General features: G+C 41.8%; 1 protein-coding gene across 4 annotated transcripts in view; it reads right to left on the reverse strand.

Moving 5' to 3' along the window:
- Nucleotides 1–20,285, reverse strand: part of LOC119647813 (aryl hydrocarbon receptor nuclear translocator-like protein 1) — a 222,400-nt gene that overhangs the window by 121,175 nt on the left and 80,940 nt on the right. Inside the window, exon 1 of one of the 4 annotated variants that reach the window (XM_038049036.1) lies at nucleotides 15,609–16,770. The exons of 1 other annotated variant lie outside the window; for it this stretch is intronic. The gene's annotated coding sequence lies outside the window, so the exon portion shown is untranslated. Of the gene's footprint in view, nucleotides 1–15,585; nucleotides 16,771–20,285 lie in introns of those variants that run through there. 2 more of the 4 variants (XM_038049035.1, XM_038049037.1) reach the window with 2 other exon arrangements.

A 20,285-nucleotide genomic window follows, 5' to 3' on the forward strand; every position in this document is an offset into this window, starting at 1 on the left:
CATGCAGAAGTACGATCGAACCAAGTTGTTGTGAACCTCTATAGAAGGAAAACTTCTCTTTAGGAAAAAAAGAGGAGGAAGCTGGATGCAAACAACTTTATTACCTCTGTATATGAAAGTTGTTTTCGCTAGCTTTCAGCAACATTCACCTCCGTATAAGACAGGGTCAGTTATAAGTGCCCTCTATAGAAGAAAGATGCTTGAAAAAGGTTTTTCTAATTCCTTTTTTTATCCTTTTGTTCTGTGTGTTCCTAACAACTAGCTGTTCCAATAATCAAACAAATCAAGGATTTGTGACCTGTTGATTGTCTTTATTATAAGTCTCACGCCTTTCATCTCTCGGGATCGGTTTTTGCCTCACGTACGAGCCATGTCTAAACGAAAGCAGTTTTCCCTCAGTGATAAATAGAAATTGGGTCGTGAAATCGAAAACGGAAAATCGCATGAAGCGTGTGACAACAGTTTGAAGTATGTGAGTGAAGCTTGAGCAAAATTTTAAAGGAGGAAGGCGCAATCGAATCTAATCGTTGGCGCAACAATCCATGTTGGATCAGGGCCTTGAAGTGTGTTAGAGCACTTCATTCAAGACCGTAACGCTACACTAGGAGGCAATGTGGTCAGCATTGCGCTCGCCCGAGATTATTACCCTGATTTGACTCAGGTACTCATTCACAGCTGAGTCGACTGGTATCCGACGTCAAATCACGATACAAATTCCACTGCTACCAGTGAGATTTGAACCGCGACCTTCCGTACGACAGCCTTGCGCTCTAACCACTCAGCTATCCGGACATCTGATAAGTGATGCTCTCATAAAACTACGGAAAAACTAAACATTACAACATTTTCTCGTAGCATTGGTGACACGGAAACTTTTCATCGAGTAGATAAAGGGCCTCAGCCGATCAAGTAAATTCCAGAAGCGGAGGATCGTGTTGTTCATAGACAATTGCTCAGCCACACCAACTAACCAGAGATACTATATGTCAAAATTTTATTTCTTCCCTCCAATACCGCCAGAAAACTTCAAACTTTGGATCAAGGTATTATAGGTACGATACGGATTCGGGCCGCCCCAGCCAAATGTTGCAGATGTTTGGATTATGGGCACACGTCTGCAACCTTTCAGGGACTTGACAAAAGGACAATATGCCGCACATGGAGTCAGGCAGGACATAAAGTGAACACCTGCAATGAGAAGGAAAGCTGTATCCTTGCAGGGACTGTAGCGCGTCTGATGAGAATGTTGCTCGCGGCGGTCTCTAGTCTTCAGAGCAGAAGTGGAACGGGCTAGAATGCAGTGAACATGATGCGCATCCTACAAATCAATATACACCGGGGTGCAACCACTCACGAGTTGCTAGTGCAATTCGCTGCTGAGACCAAAGCTGATTTAGTGCTTATTAGTGAGTAGTACCGAAATAAGGACCCAGCTTCATGGCATCCTGAAATATCAGGTACCGCTGCCATCTGGGATTCTTGCCTAAAATTGAGGGGACGACTTTATCTGGATTCGGTGTTTAGGGATAATGTTTTTTTTTACCGAAGTTTCGAGGCAGGCTTGATGCTTTGGAGGACGCCATCTTGAGCACGGTCGTAACCCTCATGTCGCAATCACTGGTGGACGGGTGGCAAGTTCTGGAAGACTTCTCGATAAGTGAACATCAATACATTGCCTTCGAAGTGGTGGACACAAACTCTCGGTGTGCGCCAATCCGGCGTTCTTTCTGTGCATGGAACGCTGCGAAGGTGAACATGGGGAAGTTTGTCAAAACTGTTGGAACAGGTAGAGCTGCGTTGAAGAGTACTCTTGGGGATAGTGGCGTTGCAGCTGACACTGTCGTAAATTCAGTTATGAAGCTGATAATGATGGCCTGCAGAGCCTACATGCCCAGGAGGGCGTCATTCTCAACTTCATAACTGAATTTACGACAGTGTCAGCGAACACGTATTGGTTATAAATCTAACCAACCAAATTATTGTTATTGATATTTCCTTTATTAAATGCCGAGGATTCGAGGAAGCCGAGTGCTTTCGAGCGAGTGAGTTTTCCGAGAATTAAAAATATTGCAATGAACAGGAACGGAAAGTCAAGTACAGAAGAAAAGGCAAGAATTGTAGTTTGAAAGATGTTCGAGATAGCACGCAAATTAAAGAGAACTGAGTCGACTGTGTGATCTTTTCTTAAACTTCATGTGCAGACAGAAAGTTTGGAAATGAAAAAAGGAAGCGACAGGAAAATAATTGCAACAGATCGCGACTAAGGAAATTGGTTGGATCAGCCTCCGAAATCGATTTAAAACGGCTTCACAAATTAAAAGAGGGCCAGTGGAATCGACCTCATGCAAGATGCAAGAGAGCCTGCGAACGATGCAACGTCGCCTGAATGAGCTTGGACTTCCTTCCCGAAAGCCTGCCAAAAAGCCTCTTCTGACAAAAGTCATGAAGAAAAGGCGACCCGACTGGCGCGAAGGAGAGGCGCAGCTGGATCGTAGATTAATTTAATTGGATTTGATTGGACCAAATGGTACAGCCTTAATTCGAAGGAGAATGGAAGAACGGTATAGTGATGAATGCATTTATCAACCGTAAAACATTCTTCGTATGTCATGGTCTGGGGGTGCATAAAAGCTATGTAAACGCGTCCAAACAAAAAGAAATTCTACAAAATGGCTTGATTCCCACTTTTGAAGCGGCGGCTCAACCCCTACACATCGCGCCCAAATTTTTTATTTCAAATATGTTCTTCATTGGTTAACAGTGTCCCACGATTTCTCTTTCCACAGGTAGTGAATGTTAAAGAAGATTTGAGGGTACAATCTTTACCCTGACCCGCGAATCGTTCAGACCTTAAGCCTCAATAAAGCTTCGAGAAAGCACTGTTAATCATCAGATTACCAAAGTTCAGCACTGTTGAGTATGGTTAGTACTTATATGGGTATCTCTACTAGATAACACCGTTCTATACGATAAGCATACAAATTAGTAGGCGAAAACCGGTTCAGCTTACGGCATTTTTCTTGAAACTTCGAGGTAGTTCTGTACTTTATATAGACGCTACTTGACGGCTGACACTACCATAAAACTAGGTTTGTAAGGATTTGAATAGATTGGGACGTCAGTTCATTTATAGTCTTCCCAAGCTCCTTGATAATGTTCTCTAGCCCCTTATCTTATTCGTCAAGCCTGATAATAAGATTATCAAATACTAAATGTAATGACCAATTAATTTTCAAGGTACCGTTTCCTTTCTACGCAAAGAACTGTGTATTTCTAACAAGGAGATTGGATGGCTTTATCGTCCTGTCATTCACAGCTCTCCCAATAGTAATTAAAATGGGTAAATGGGATGTAGTGATGTATACTATATAATATACATAAATATTGGATAATATTGCGTCGGAAGAATAAAGTAGAAAGATTGCAGTTCACTTGGTCACGTCTGAAGTTTTGAATAAAATTTCAATCACAGAATATAAAAATTCCTTCTCTGTTGAATCACTCATTCTGGAACTCAAATCAGAAAAGGAGATAACCTATAAGCTCAACGCAGTTACGAAACTCATCAGGTACAAACGTCCAAAGCCCCTTTATCTAAAATTTCATAGCATTATATTTTATATTAATTACTGAATCAAATTAAAAAGCTTGCAAAAAAGTAATTGAGAGAAATTGATTGAGTTGTATTTAAAAATGTTGAATGGAAGTACTCGGGTATTGAAAAGTGTTTTACTGAGCTTTACTCACTGAAAGAAATCACTTTGACTTTTATATAAAAAAACGATTTTCTTTTCCTTCCTTTTCTGGGGGATTGCCGGAACATGAAGGAACCTTTTTTATTAGGTAAGGTAATAAACCAGTTTCGAATTCATTCCATAAGAGTCCTTTGATCTTTATTGAAAGTAGAGATATTTTCCAAGAAGGAAAAGTTGTTTAATAAAAAATCGAATGTTGGTGACCTATATACATACATATGTAGGGTGCAAATACATGTACATGTTATTAATATTTGATAATTTCACAAAGATACATTCAGTATCTTTAAGAATTTTCATAACAGAAAATTTGCATAGACAGAAATTGTATCCTTATTCAGCTTATATTCTAGTACATAGCCCATTAAGTCCCGAGATTAACACACACATCGTGCTACGATACCGTACTACAATAGTTTTCGGTAGAACCAACTATTAGAAGATACGTGCCAAAATTTCATGGCATTCGGTTTAGTAGCTTTTGAGATATTGGAGGCTAAATGACGATCGATTTGTGTTTATTTAAACGATGGACAAAACCGAACTTCGCGTTTTATCCTAACACTGTTTTTTTGATGGGAAAGAATACCTTTAATGCTGAAAAAGGTTTGAAAAAGTGTTACTCATAAAAATGCCCGTCGAAAGTAACCACTTGCGAACTTTAAACGTGATCAAACATCTACCAAAGACGCAGGGTGTCCAGGGCATTGAGGTGGCTGCGCCCGAAAACATCCAAAAGATCCTAGAAATTTTTATATCCGAGCGTAGAGCGAAGTTGGAAGACATAGGTGAGACCCGGAAGATATCTGCAATCTGCATGACAATTTGGATAAAAAAAATGTTGTTCCCAGTGGAGCAATAACAACAGAGAATTGATGATTTAGAGCGTTGTATGCAGCGGTTTATGCGGAATAGAAAGGATTTTTGCGTCGGTGCATAACAATAGATGAAACAAAGATTTACCATTATACTCCAGAGTACGAAAGAGCGTCAGGCGAATGGAGATGAAAGGGTGAAAGCCGGCCAAAGCGTTTGAAGACACAACAATCAGCCTCTGTGTTTTGAGACATTCAGGGAATTATCACGTTTGAAATGAGGACATTCGCTATTGAAAGGGAAAACATGTCAAATAACCTTTTTCGATGGTGCGGTTATCTAATTCACGTTGCGAGAGCCCAATAGTTGAGAGTGGCCAGCACATTGAAGCCGATGGAGATCGAGCAAAAGGCCAACTGAAACAGCGGTAGCTTGATACGCTAAATGGTGATTTGAAAATCTCCCGACTTCGCCCAGATCAAGTTTAAAACAGAGAAAATTGACGAATCCAATCTAATCGAGCCGACTCCGATGCTGAATGGGACAAACATTAAAAAAGAAAAAAGATGACAAACTCTTGAGTGTATGACCTCAAAGATTAACTATCGCATAAGCACACTGAAATTCTACCTTCATCGAAAAGCTAACATTACCACCTTTTGATGACCCGATTTAAAGCCCATTTTTTTTAGACTATCACATACGTTACTGATAATCCCTCTAAATTTCAGCGTCATAGAGCTGAAAAAGTGACGCTGGATTGTATACATTTGTCTGAGTGCAAGGTTTCGATTTGTTTCCCAACCTTAACTAGATTATTGAATTTACTACGAGTTTTTATTATGATTTGCTGAGACGACTGGTGTTTCGACCATCAGTGAGATTCGAACAACAACCTTCTGCTACGACAGCTTCGTGCTCTAACCACTATGTTATCGTTACCCGCGAGTTTTTTATCAAACGCGTAATGAACAGTATCCAACAGCCATCGGAGTCACATAATTTGGCTTCCTATGATTTCTTCTGTTCAAACGAGTCAAAAGAAACAGTACAGAGAGTACGTGTCACCAATCGGGAGGAGGTAATAAAAAAATCAAAGATGTTTCAAGGATCGGACAAAGTGTTAGCGTGGCATATTGCAATCAATGGGGATTACGGGATAATATCCCCTTTGCTGAATATTATTTTTAATTTTGTTTTTAAATAGACTTGAGCAACTTTTTGATTAAATTAATATGTTATCTCTCTCTTTTAATTTTCTTTCAGAAATATTGACCCAATGCGCCCAAAAGTCCTTAGAATTGCTCCTCAACTACGAGGCCGCAGGAACAGAGTTGTTTTGTAGAATTTCATGAATCGATATGTATTGAAACTAAAAGTAAATGGGTCCTATAATGGAAAGAACAGATCAGATGTAGGTCTCCTATTGGTGTTGATGTACTCTAGCTGTAGCAGCTAACATTACATTCACTAGCGGAAATCTAGCGATACATAAACGTATCTGGGATATTCCGCTAGACGGAGGAGTTGAGTACATCCGACAATGCTTTGCCTATCTCCCATGTCATACAAGCATAAAAACATGTCTCCTGATCACTGCTTTGTGAACGATAGAACATTCATAATTTCATTGTTCAGTGAGACTGCGCTTCAATTTCATTATAATCACAGTAAATACTGTACAAGTGATAAACCTACAGTGGCGGAGCAGCATAAACACGATCACAAACATTCCTACCGAACCGAGATTCGCACTCCTGATAACGAGATAAGGAGACTGGCTCTCAAACATCCCGACCATAGCGTCGTCATGGCTAAGACACCTCCCCCCTACCCAAAAAAAACCTCAGTTTAAGAAATAATACAAAGTCGGTTACAAAAAAAAATAGTTTTACATTCAAGAAGAACAGCCACGTGGTTGTGCATCGCATGCACGGCACTAACACTAGACGTGATCGCGGAATTTTTATCGCACACGTACCGAAGACCGCCGAACATGCGCAATGCTTTTTTACACCATACGATTCCTACCAATGCAGCGGGAGACGAATCTCCGGTGTTTAGTCTTCTTGGTTATATACCTTAAACAACATCATTTACTATCGACTAAACCAATAAGCCAGTAAGTATTATAAACAGGAGCATTAATTATATTTTGAGCCTTGGCAATATTGATTGTTATCAGGTGTCATTTAATGCTTCAACTAGTAATGTTTCCAAAATAACCTTCTTTAAGACCTTTTGTTATTTGAGCGCGATTTACGCTATCTACAATTATTTGTGCCCCAATGGAAAAATGAAATCTTCGCGAAAATGTTCGTCCAATTAGTTGACATGACTTCACTGATAATCCTTTCGTTAGTATTGCCAAACGCTGGTATAACGAATTTAATCTTGGTCACTGTTTGGCCGGCGTCGAAAGTAACGAAGGTCGTCCGGAATCAGTTGCTGTATTGACAAACTAGTAACTTAATATGACTTGCGGTTTCGTCCAAGGCAGAGGCAACTCATCAGAAGCTGCCTCACCTCTGCTCTGGAAGCAGCGTGACCGAAATGATTACAAGTTGGCATTTCCTCCCTTATATTAATTCAAAAACACGACATGTGTATGAATTGTAATGGAAGACAAAAGCTGCCTTGTAAAATTCAGGAATAAGCCAGCCGAGGCTAAACTAGAATCAAGGAGTTCCTAAATCCAGTTGGAAAGCACCAGCAAGCATCAACAAAGGATCTTTCTTAAAATGGCGATAGCAAAAGTTGCTTTTAAGGCACTTTAAAATATAATAAAAATGGGGCCATGGAAAAAAAAAACGGATGCGGATGAGGTATATGTTATGCCATTGCCATTTTATTATACGCTGGTGCCAAAAAATCCAAAGACGTTCATGCTAAAGATTTGATCCACAAATCCATCATGCGCTTCGAGCAATTGTCCTGTCTCATACGTTTCGACGATTCTATGACATGTTTGGCACGATTGCATCAGGATAAATTGGTCCCAATTCATCATGTCTTTTTCAAAAATCTTTGGCGACTGTTTTGTGCCATCGTTGGAGTTATGTGTCGATAAGTAGCTGTTGGTGGCGCGGAACAAATGCAGTTTTCATCAATATATATCCTCGAAGCCCGCCAAACACGGCACAAAATATTTTGATTAGTTGATGCAAAAACCAACTACCCCCTCGTTGCTGAAGTCTATGTGGGCATGCAGTCGAATGAGACTCGATCAACTGGCGTCGCATATGGTCTGGTGTTGCACCTTTGCAAAAACTTTCAGAATATTGGCACCAACATCACAATGGATAATTTTTCCACCAGTTACCCACTGGGAATCGAAATGGCTGAAAAGAATACAACTTTGGTCGGCACTATACGGTGGAATAAGCGAATTGCCAACGAGTTTTACGTCGAGTCAGGAAGCACGAAACAGACCTCCCATCAGTTTTCTGCTTTTCAAATGTATGTGAGCTGGTGAGCTACACGACAAAGAAAAAAGCATGATTGTTTGCTGTTAACCATCCATTCCACAGAAGAGCCTAACCCGCAACCCGGAAAATCGCTTGTTGACTATAATGAACACAAAGATGGTGTGGACACCTTTGATAAAACGCTGCGCAACTACAGTTGCAAACGGAAGAGCAACCGTTGGCCAATGCTTCTCCTCCACAACATGATTGACGTCGCAACTCTTTCAGCATACGGTTTGCTCAAATTATGCGAACCGACATGGAATGGTGACAAGAGTGAAAAACCCAAAATATTTTTGAAGGAACTCTCGGTCCAAATCGCCTCACTTGCTGAAATCCGTAAGAACTGCTTGATCGATTTCAAACCCGGAAATCTGAGTTATGGACGGCCAACAATGCCTACAATACAGGTAACAAACAATATTCCAATTCCGTATGCACATTTAGTTATATTTTTCGACTTTCGTTTTAAGGTTAGCAATGCAAAACGTAGATGTGAGGCCTGCAAAACTAACCCGGCTACAAAGGATAATAAGACGACGGCCGTGTATGATATTTGCAGGAAACCTTGCTGTTCGAACCATTACATACGGGCATGTCAGTCATGCTACCTACGTTACTTCGGAAACCCAAGCGGTAGTGACGAAGGAAGTGATGATTTGGACGAGGATGATCGACAATGACCATCGACATCAACGGGGCTATCGCCAAAACGTCGCTGTCACTCGATCATTAATTTCAAATAATATAATCTTAATATTTTTTTAGTTTCCAAACATTATAGTTCATTTGAATTGGTGGTCAAAGGGTAGTATAGGTCCCGGGCCGAAACGTGGATTGGTACCCACGATGGAGCATAAAACCTGGGAAATGCCTGCTGAAACAACACCAACAGCTCTACTACCAAACCCTATCTCCACCTCCACGTGGTGACCGCTGGGAGCTCTTTCTTGACGAAAAGCTGCAGACGGAGAAGGATGAAGGCGAGTCTCCCGCGCCTAAAAACGGGACAAATTGTACCAACTGGTCCTCCAGGTTGGGGGTTGGGTAGGGCTGACAACCCTACACGGAAAACAACCGTTACGAAGCCACAACAGGAGCCTCGGATAGGACGGATATTAAAACGACGGACCCGGCAACGACAAAGGAACAACGATTTGCGCATTTTCTCATGGAACGTGCGCTCCCTGTACAGAGATGAAGCTGCTAAGCAGCTAGCCGATACCCTGTCCCAATATAGGGCTGATGTAACAGCGTTGCAAGAGATGCGATGGACAGGGACCGGTTTCCTGGAGAAGAGCCACTACACCATATATTATAGCGGCCATCCAGTAAACCATGTGCTCGGAGTAGGTTTCTTAGTCAGCCAAAAAATGAAACCTGCTGTTATCGGCTTTGAAAGTATAAGCGAACGGCTATGCACTCTGCGCTTGCGAGGCAAGTTTAGAAATATAAGCCTCATAAACGTTCACGCCCCTACAGAGGAGACTGCAGAGTCGGAGAAGGATACCTTCTACGAGGCAGTAGAAAGAACCCTCGAAGCCTGTCCCAGATATGATATCAAAATCATACTTGGGGATTTTAACAGCCAAGTAGGGAAGGAGCCCGTATTCAGGCGATACGTTGGCTCCCATAGCTTACACGAAAAAACAAATGATAACGGACTGCGGACTATTCAATTAGCAGGGTCACACGAAATGGTTGTTGGAAGTACCTGGTTTGCGCGGAAAGCGGTCCACAAACATACGTGGGCCTCTCCAGACGGGACCACTTTCAACCAAATTGACCACGTGTTGATCGAACGCCGCCACCTCTCAGCCTTGATGAATGTCAGAACATATAGGGGGGCCAATATAGACTCGGATCACTATCTCGTTGGCATGGTGCTCCGAGCTCGAATAACAATACCACCTAGAATCCCCTCTGACAATCAGGTGAGAGTGAACACTGAAGCCATCCACAACACAACCCTCCGCGACACCTATAAGAGGGAAATGGATGCCGCAATAACCGCAGTCAATAGAGGACCTGGAGATGAAGCATCAACTAATGATCTTCACAACCACCTGAAGAACGTTATCATGGATACGGCCACAAATATACTTGGCCCCAGCCGCAAAAGGAGTCGGAACGGCTGGTTTGACGATGAATGTAAGCTAGCAACGGAACGGAAGAATGCCGCATACCGAGTAATGTTGCATTCTCAAAGAACGCGGGCACGCGCAGAGACTTATCACGAACTCCGTCGAGCGGAGAAGCGACTTCACAGACGGAAAAAGGAAGCCTGGGAGAACCAACAAGTCTGTGAACTAGAAAAGTACAGGGAGCAACCGCACCAGGCGCGGAAGTTTTACCAACAAGTCAGCAGGATGAAGCCTTATACACCTCGATGCTCATCCTGCCGAGACAAAGAGGGAAATCTGATTTCCGACAGAATGGGCATATTAGAGCGATGGGTTGAGTACTTTGATGAACTACTGAACAACCAGAACATCGGCGAGTTGGAGGTCCCGCCAACTGAAGACGACGGACAAATACTGCCACCACCAAGTTTAGGAGAAACAGTCCGTGCAATTCATCGGCTAAAAAATCATAAGTCGCCAGGAGCCGATGGAATTACAGCCGAATTGGTTAAATATGGAGGCGACCAGTTACACCAATTGGTTCATCAACTTGTGCTCAAGGTATGGGACAGCGAATCAATGCCTGACGATTGGCAGCGAGGCATAATCTGTCTCATACATAAAAAGGGAGATATCACACAGTGCAGCAATTATAGAGGTATCACGTTGCTGAGTACCATCTATAAGATATTCTCCACTATCTTGCTAGGCCGGATAGCCCCATACGCCCAGAACATCATTGGCCCATACCAAAGAGGCTTCACTCCAGGCAAATCAGCAACAGATCAGATTTTCTCTCTGCGGCAGGCGATGGAAAAACTGTTGGAATATGGACAACAGTTGCACCACCTGTTCATCGACTTTAAAGCCGCATATGATAGCATAGCCAAGGTAAAACTGTACACGGCCATGAGGGAATTCGGTATCCCGACGAAATTAATAAGACTGACTAGGCTGACCCTGACCAATGTGCGAGGCCAGATAAAAGCAGCAGGATCACTCTCAAGACCATTCGACATCAACAACGGTCTACGACAAGGGGATGCGCTATCATGCGTCCTCTTTAACCTGGCCCTCGAGAAGGTGATCCGTGATGCTGAGGTGAATGCAAGAGGTACGATCCTCTTCAAGTCCACCCAACTACTGGCCTATGCTGACGATATCGACATCATGGGAAGAACCATCCGAGACGTTCAAACTGCCTTCATCCAGATCGAGCAGGCGGCGCGAGATCTTGGGCTGCACATCAATGAAGGCAAGACAAAATATATGGTGGCAACGTCAGCACCGAAGACGAATCAACCAACAACATCAAACCGCACTGGTCAAACACAAGCACGAACAAGAATAAGGATAGGGGAATACAACTTTGAGACCGTTGACAATTTCTCCTATCTAGGGTCGAAAATCACAACCGATAACAACTACGATGATGAAATCCGCGCACGGTTGTTGTCAGCCAACAGAGCCTACTTCAGCTTACAAAGACTGTTCCGCTCGAAACGTCTCACCATAGGGTCAAAGCTCTTACTGTACAAGACTATGATCTTGCCAGTCCTCATGTATTCCTCGGAAACTTGGGTTCTTAGCAAGAAAAATTGCGAACTCTTGGCCGCGTTCGAGAGAAGAATCCTCCGAAGAATTTTTGGCCCCCTACATGAGGATGGACGATTCCGTAGCCTACACAATGACGAAATCTATGAGCGATACCATGACCGTCCGGTTGTGGATAAAATCCGGCTCAATAGGTTACGGTGGGCGGGTCACTTAATCCGTATGGATGAAGATGATCCCACCCGGAAAGTCTATAAGGGCAATATCTATGGTAGGAAAAGAAGACGAGGCAGACCCTGCCTAAGATGGAGCGATGGCGTGGGCCAGGACGCCAGACAGCTTTTAGGGATATCGAATTGGTGGACCTCGGCGCAAAACCGGGATGTCTGGAGTTCCTTATTAAGGCAGGCCTAGACCGGATACCGGTTGTTGCGCCGTTGATGATGATGAATTGAACTATATCTTATATATATGCAAACTTGCCTATAACAATTTTATTTTGGGATATTTTTAGGAAAACAGATTTCCTATAAAAAGTAACGATTTAATATACGAAATGCATAAAGACACTGACCGTCCGAGGGACGCGTGGAAAACACATAGGGGCATTGAGTGCCCTAGAGACGAAATTAAGTTATAACTACCAGAGAGGGCGTGAAAACTGCGATTTTCCATGGAAAATACACTGAGTGCCCGAGGGGCAGGATTAAGTTGTAATGACAAGGGATGGGTATAGGGTTAAAATAAAGCACGTAAAAGACACTTCTCCCACGTTGGGCGCTATTTCAGGAAAGTTTGGGCGATTCGTTATTTTATACTAAAGGCGGAGTACTACAAGACCGCAATCATTTAAATCCATGAATAGGATCTTCGCAAAATTGGCGGTAATAAAAAGTGCTAGCAATACACTTGAAAATATAGACCAACTTGAAGCAGGCTGACTTCCCACGTTGTGCGCTACTTCAGAAAAGTTTGGAAAATTCGTCCTTCTAAATGAAAATTGAAGCTTGGAATACTATAGGCTTGAATGAAGGACCGATATCAGTGTAGGATCGATATCATAAAATTTTTTGAAAATATGTTAAATTTCACTTTGAAAGAATGTACTGGAAGGTTGCTGCAAATTCTACCACTAGTGTCAGTTTTTCTACAAGAAATGGTAGCATTTCTACAGTTTTTTTTAAAAAAATGTGGTTTTGTCATTTACTTTTAAAAAACGGTAGAAATGCGACTATTTCTCATAGAATAACTTTGAACGTGCGGTAATCAAGGTGACTGAGTACCAATCTCTTGGCCTTGAGTCCTAGATTTGAAACTCGACCATGGGCGTATTTCCTGTGTGCAGGAAGAAAATATTTCGTCAAAAGGATCTTTTTAGAATGGCAACAACTAAAGTTGCTTTTAGTGCACATTAAAATAAAACACGTAAAAGACATTTCCCACGCTGGGCGCTATTTCAGAAAAGTTTGGGAAACTCGTTCTTTTAGACTAAAGGCGAGGTACTACAAAACTCCAATCATTCGAATCCATAAAAAGGATCTTTGCATAAATGGCGGTAATTAAAATTGCTTTCAACACACTTGAAAATATAGATCAATTTCAAACAGGCTACCCACGTTGGGCGCTGCTTGAGAAAAGTGGATTAATGCGGATTTGAATGAATCCCTATATGGTATTGTAGGATCGATATCACAAATTTTTTCTGAAGGTATGTTAAATTTCGAAATTGGAGGACGGGAGCGATGGATCAAGATGGTTGGAGGAAGAAAGGAAAATCCTGAAAACTAACGCCCGAAACGGAACGCAGAATTTGGCTGCAAATCCTACCACTTCTGTCAAAGTCAAAATTATAGATGCTACGGGAAGTAGTATAATTAACAAAGAAAATGACAAAACCAAAAACGTGCGGTAATCATCAATCAGGATCTTTCTTAAAATGGCAATAGCAAACGTTGTTTTTAGTGCACTTTAAAATATAAATCAAAATAAAGCACGTACCCACGTTACCACGTTGGGCGCTATTTTAGAAAAGTTTGGGAGATTCGTTCTTTTAGACTAAAGGCGAAGTACTACAAAACTGGAATCATTTCAATCCATGAACAGGATCTTTGCAAAATTGGTACTAATAAAAATTGTTTGCAACAATTTTGGAAATATAGATCAACTCGAAGCAGGCTACCCACGTTGGGCGCTACTTCGGAAAAGTTTGGAAGATTGATTCGTCTAGATTAAAGTCGAAGTCGCTACAAAATTCTAGTAATGAAAATAGAAGCTTGGAATACTCTGGACTTTTCTGGATCCCTATATGGTACTGTAGGATCCATATTATAATTTTTTTTTGAAAATATGTTCAATTTCGTTTTCAAAAATATTTTATCATATCGCTCGTATAGTACAAGTGTTTTCATTGTAATACTGGTTCGACCTTGATTGGCTACCTTTATCAATGATTGCTTGAACCGGCTTTTTAGTGGTATTTTATCTTTTACATGTGGAGGCATCCACACACCTTTTTTCTCTCATCATTAACGAGATGGATTTCTAGTTGGGAATTGTTTACAAAATGATAATTTGCGACGAGAACAACATATGTTCTTATCTTATCTAGCGAAAGTACAGTTTTTCATGCGGGTCGAGAGTTCAACTCTCTACCCACTCAAAAACAAAAAATACCACCGCCAAATAATGGCTCATAATCGAAAACGTAGGACTTTGATTTGTGAGATTATTTTGATGAAGGGGGTGTGTCAAGCTGCGTTTGAAGCATCCTCTGGTAAGCTTCTGCTCCATGGTCGATCATTGCGATCAAAAGTCCAAAACATGTTTGTGAGGCACCTCTAGTTAGTTGTATCTCGAAAAAGCCAGTAGATTACAACATCTTGAGCTTTAGAGCACCTACACTTAAGATACCACCAGCATCATGCCTAATATTTGACCTAACAATATCACAACCTGGTCAGGTGCACTCAGCACCCCTCGTGAATCATATTGAAATTGCACTGTAATCACTCAGACATTGTTTGCATTAATGTTTCGCAGCTAACAGTTATCTCGCGAATAGTAATACAGTGTAATATTCTGCTCTGCTGATATGCCACTGGATTTATGAATACTATATATTGTCAGTTCGCCATGAGGGTCAGTATATTATATCTTAGACTATGGTCGTGCAATTGAACGTGTGGAATGGTGAGTGTGTGAGTGAAGTTGTTTTCCATGATTTCATAAAAAAACGCTGGCAACTTTAATCCACACACTCATAAAAAATGAAATACAAAGTATATATTCAAAACAAATCAAAGCTTTGACCAAATACAAAAAACTAAATACGAGATATCTGACGAAAGAAAACAAAAACAACAACAATACCAATTAATTTTTATGATTGGTCTTGGACTATCATTTTCCTCTCTTCCTCTCTCGGTTTTCCTAAAGCTTTGATGTTGGCCTGTTGGCGGGCCGCGTTGTTTGCTGTGTTTTTCAACGAATAATGTTCAAAACATTGCACAATTGAACTTTTTCCCAAATACAGCAGCAAAAAAATTGAAAATCCGAAAAACAGAACGCCAGACGTACAGGTTGTTTGCTGGTTGAAGGCAATAGCACTCGCTGAAATCAGCAAGAACAACAGGGACTGCGAAATGGCAGAATGAGGAGATAATGATGGAGCCAGAAACAATAAAAAATATCAAAATAAAAGCTTAACACCCGTCGTCTGACTGTGGCCCCAACTTGTGACGTGTTATTTTTCGCTTAGGAGATATCACTCATTTTGCGCCGGCCAGGAAGAGAGGAAATGTCTAAGATGATTTTTGAAAGATCGAAAAGTTTACTTTGCATCTCATTCTCCAAACCCACTTTTCGGCGTACCTAAGACAATTGTTACTTCCTACTTCCAAGCGTGGTCTGACACTTAGGCTAAGTTAACTCTTCGCCTCTCTCGCGGAGCTCTCGCTACACCCTAGATTCTCTCTAAGCGTATTGTATTAAATTTTATTTATTAATAATTGCACTTGTTTTCGTAGTCACCGTTCGATGAAACCATTCGGATAGGGGATTTATCTTGCAACAGTGTTGCAAGTCCACAGCGAAATACGCAGCGAATAAATAAGTCTGATGGGTTGTTTGTGTCTGTGTCTGATTGAGGTTGTTCCGAATTCTTGGCCAGAGCTCGCCCGATCACACTCTTGCTTCTCCTTGGTTTTTGGTTCTTACTTTCTTGCACATGGAATCCAACTTGGATACAACACCAAAGCACTCACTCGGATATCGCAGTAACCATTTTTTTAATTTCTAAAACATAAAACCCCGCAGCCAATAATTAAACTTCGAATTTCGGCAGAGGCTTTGCTAGCTTTTGATTTGAGGCTATTCGGAACCGGTTTTGCACAAATAATTAAACACGCACTTAAATCAGCAAATCGGCCAAAGTTTGTAGGAAATGTTGCATCTTCGGATTTTTCATTTCTTCACTTTTATCTGGCTCCTTGGAAATCTGCTCTCGACCTGGCCGCTGATGATTTTGTGGATTTTTCGAAACTGTGACGTGGTTGGTAGCTTCTCGACACTATGACTTACGGCTACGGAGTCGTGTACAAAATTCGCAAAAGTACAAAATACATTCAATTCGCGACGCGGCGTGGCAGCGCTCGGGAACACGCAAAATTTTTGATTTACCAAAAATTTCCCTGACGACCGATACAGATTCGCACTATCACGCTGAGGAAACCGACTTTCGCACCAAAATTTTCAGTTACCAAATTTTCGTTTCTCCCGTGTATATATTATATAATAAATTCGACAATTGGAAAAGCAAAAAATAGTCTTTTTCTTCTTAATAGTACGCGCCAAAAATATAAAAGATACAGAATTCTCTATAGAGTAAAAAATGACAATTTTCAGTAGCGGCGGAGACTTTCAGCTAAAGACGGTGGCGGCGGAATCGCGGCGTTCGACTACTCGCAAAAGTAATGTCGTATTCATGTTATAGGCGGATACTGAAACTCTGAATGCTTAAGGTCGCGAGTAGCTTGTACTACGTTTCCCAACGCTCCCCTGAACCACTATCAGAGCTGTATTAGATACAATATTTCTTCTCCTTCTCATCTAGTCGTTGGGGCCAGAGTACAAGTCGGGCCAACAACAATACGAAAGCGATGCTCCACCATGCTTTTTGCAATAATATTAAGAAATTTATTATATTCGAGCTTATTTTAAGCTCGCGGTCGGGCAGTATGTGCGCACTCAGTGCCACGATATATCAAAACACGGAGCAGTTGGGAGCAAGCCTCGATAAACACACAAAACCCTCCTTATACGCTCCGGCAACACAAGAACAGCGTTAATGGGGGTATGCCAAAAGCTCGCCTCCTGCTTCTGCTTACCAGCTAGCTACTGCTTATAGTACTAACTCTGAAAATTCCCAAAAAGCTTGCGGAAAAATCCCACATGCTCGCGAGAAACTATAGATACAGTATCCGAATACCGTCAAACATCAGTGTTTGCTTGTGGGGCTGCCATTAATCATTGTGGAAGGTCGCGGTTTCTACACCATGAATGAAAACCATTTTCAGATAAGATAAAATGCTGGGTCAACTTGCAATGATATTCGGAATGTACTTATTGGAAATAATTACGATTAGAAGCTGGTCGGAGGAATTGTCGCCATAATTTCATTTCAACTCGACTCACAGCGAGACGACTTGCTTTTACTGTCTCTGGAACAATTCTCAGCCGCTACCTCCTAAGATGTTCTCAAGACTCAGGATCCGGAACTATATCTCTCAATATTACTTCTGAGCTAACGCTGCAGTTTACAACTAGTTGTGATGTATACATTTTCCAACCAGTGTTTGAGGAACAATTTCCAAAGTATCTACGCATTCCCTCCGTTTATGAATATGGATTGTTTTGATTTGCATAGTAATTCGAGTTAAATTTGTGCATGGCATTACTCAGCCACGACAGTTTGATAAGTTTGTTACACAATTTTGCGCCAAAAAGATGACTCAAAAAGTAGAATTTCATAGTATTCTAGAATCAATAATTATTATAGAACATATATGGAATGTGACATTAGTATCTTTTGATCAACTTGTCAATTGCGTAACATCTTAAAGCTCACTCATAGTTGCTAAGCGAAAACAAGTTAAAAAGCGCAGAATCAACCTAGGACAATACTGATCGAGGCTTTTAATATCTACGGACAACTATCCTTTCTTGCAGAGGTGAAAATGCATTGCACAGAAAAATCTAGTTAGATCCAACGATATTAGATCCAGAGAACAAAGACCAGTCAATGGTTTGAAAGCGACCACCGTCAACCAGATAAAACATATTCAGGTTTCAAGTGCTTCGAGAAGGTTTCAAGTGCTTCGCAAATCGGCCTCCTTCTACTATTTGCCAAATGTGGCTCTGAACAGCTTTCACCCGCTTCTTCATCTCAAGGAATAACTTTCGTAATTTCGTGATGACATCCAGGTGACAACAGTTACAAAGTTCTTTTTTTAAAATACAAGACATATTTTAGAGTGATTTCAGAAAATTGAAATTGCATATGACATATCGCGCACAAAAATATCATCATGATCAACGACCCTACAACCGGTATCGGAATTACAGGCATCCCTACTTTGCGCCGTGCATTAGGTGCACTAATTTAATAAAAGCTGCCGGACGTTCTGGCCTACGTCATCGCTCCATCTCAGGCAGAGTCCGCCTCGTCTTCTTGTTCTACCATAGATATTGCCCTTATAGACTTTTCGGGCTTAATCATCCTTATCCATACGGATTAAGTGACCCGCCCATCCCAATCTTCATGGTATCGCTCATAGATTTCATCGTTATGTAGGCTACGGAGTCTTCCATCCTCATGTAGGCAGCCAAAGATCTTCGTAGGATTCTACTCTCGAACGCTACCAAGAGTTCGCAATTTTTCTAGCTAAGAACTCAAGTCTCCGAAGAATACATGAGGACTGGCAAGATCATTGTCCTGTACATTAAGAGCTTTGACCCTATGGTGATATGTTTCGAGTGGAGCAGTTTTTGTGAGCTGAAATGGTTGGTTGGTTTTTGGTGCTGACGTTGCCACCATATATTTTGTCCTCCCTTTATTGATGTGCAGCCCAAGATCGCACGCCAATTACCTGGCGGTAGCCTGCTCCATCTGGACGAAGGCAGTTTGTACGTCTCGGGTCGTTCCTCGCATAATGTCGATATCAGCAGCATAGGCGAACAGGCTCAGTCAGGGTCAGTCTAATTAGTCTCATCAATTTCGTCGGGATACAGTTTTACCCTGGCCAGGCAGGCATAGGCGGTCTTAAAGTTGATGAAAAAATCTGATCTGTTGCTAGTTTGCCTGGAGTGAAGTCTCTTTGGCATGTGCCAATTATGCCCTGGATAGTGGAGAATATCTTACAGATGGTACTCAGCAACGTGATACCTCTATAATTGCTGCACTGCGTGATATCTGGTAGGTAGTCAAAGGGTAGTATAGGTTCCAGGGCGAAACGGGGATTGGTACCCACGATGGAACATAAAACCTGGGAAACGCCTGCTCAACCAACACCAACAGCTCTACTGCTAAACCCTACATATCTGCACCTCCACGAGGTGACCCCTGGGAGCTCTTTCTTAACGAAAAGCTGCAGACGGAGAAGGTTGAAGGCGAGTCTCCCGCGTCTAAAAACGAGGCAAATAAGACATCGTTCAATAAGTCCCGGGACTAACTATGAAAACAACATTTTATCGGCAAAATTTTTTATTATTCATCAACATAATCTGCTTCAAGGGCTATACAATCATTCCAACGCTTCTCTAACTTTTCAATGCCATGTTTGTACAACGATTTGTCTTTTCACTCATAATGAGCCTCCGTAGCAGCGATCACCTCCTCATTTGAGCCAAATCTTTTCCCCTGGAGCATCTTTTTGAGATCCGCAAAGAGCCAGCAGTCGCTGGGGGCCAGATCCGGCGAGTACGGAGGATGAGGAAGCAGTTGGATTCGTTGAATTTGGTCATCGTTTTGATTGACTTGTGGCACGGTGCGTTGTCTTGATGAAAGATGACTTTCTTCTTCTTCATGTGTGGGCGTTTTTTCGCTATTTCGGCCTTCAAACGATCCAATAACACCATGTAGTAGTCGTTATTGATGGATTTTCCTTTTTCGAGGTAGTCAATGAAAATTATACCATTCGCATCCCAGAATACGGACGCCATCACTTTGCCGGCCGACTGTTGTGTTTTTGGACGCTTCGGGCGGCTTTCACCGGTCGTACGCCATTCAGCTGACTGCTGACTTGACTCCGGAGTGAAATGGTGAATCCATGTTTCGTCCACTGTCGCATATCGACGCAAAAAATCCTGTTTATTGCGAGTAAACAGTGCCAAACAGCGCTCCGAATCATTGATACGTTGTTGCTTTTGTTCCATTGTGAGCAAACGCGGCAGCCATTTGGAAAAAACCTTTTTCATAGCCAATTTTTGGTGCAATATGTTCACCATCTTGGCTATCTCGCGCACTTTCATTTTGCGGTCAGCCATCATGATTTTTAATACTTGCTGGGTGTTTT

This window comes from Hermetia illucens, chromosome 2 (genome assembly GCF_905115235.1).
Source record: "Hermetia illucens chromosome 2, iHerIll2.2.curated.20191125, whole genome shotgun sequence".
NCBI classification, from domain to species: domain Eukaryota; kingdom Metazoa; phylum Arthropoda; class Insecta; order Diptera; family Stratiomyidae; genus Hermetia; species Hermetia illucens.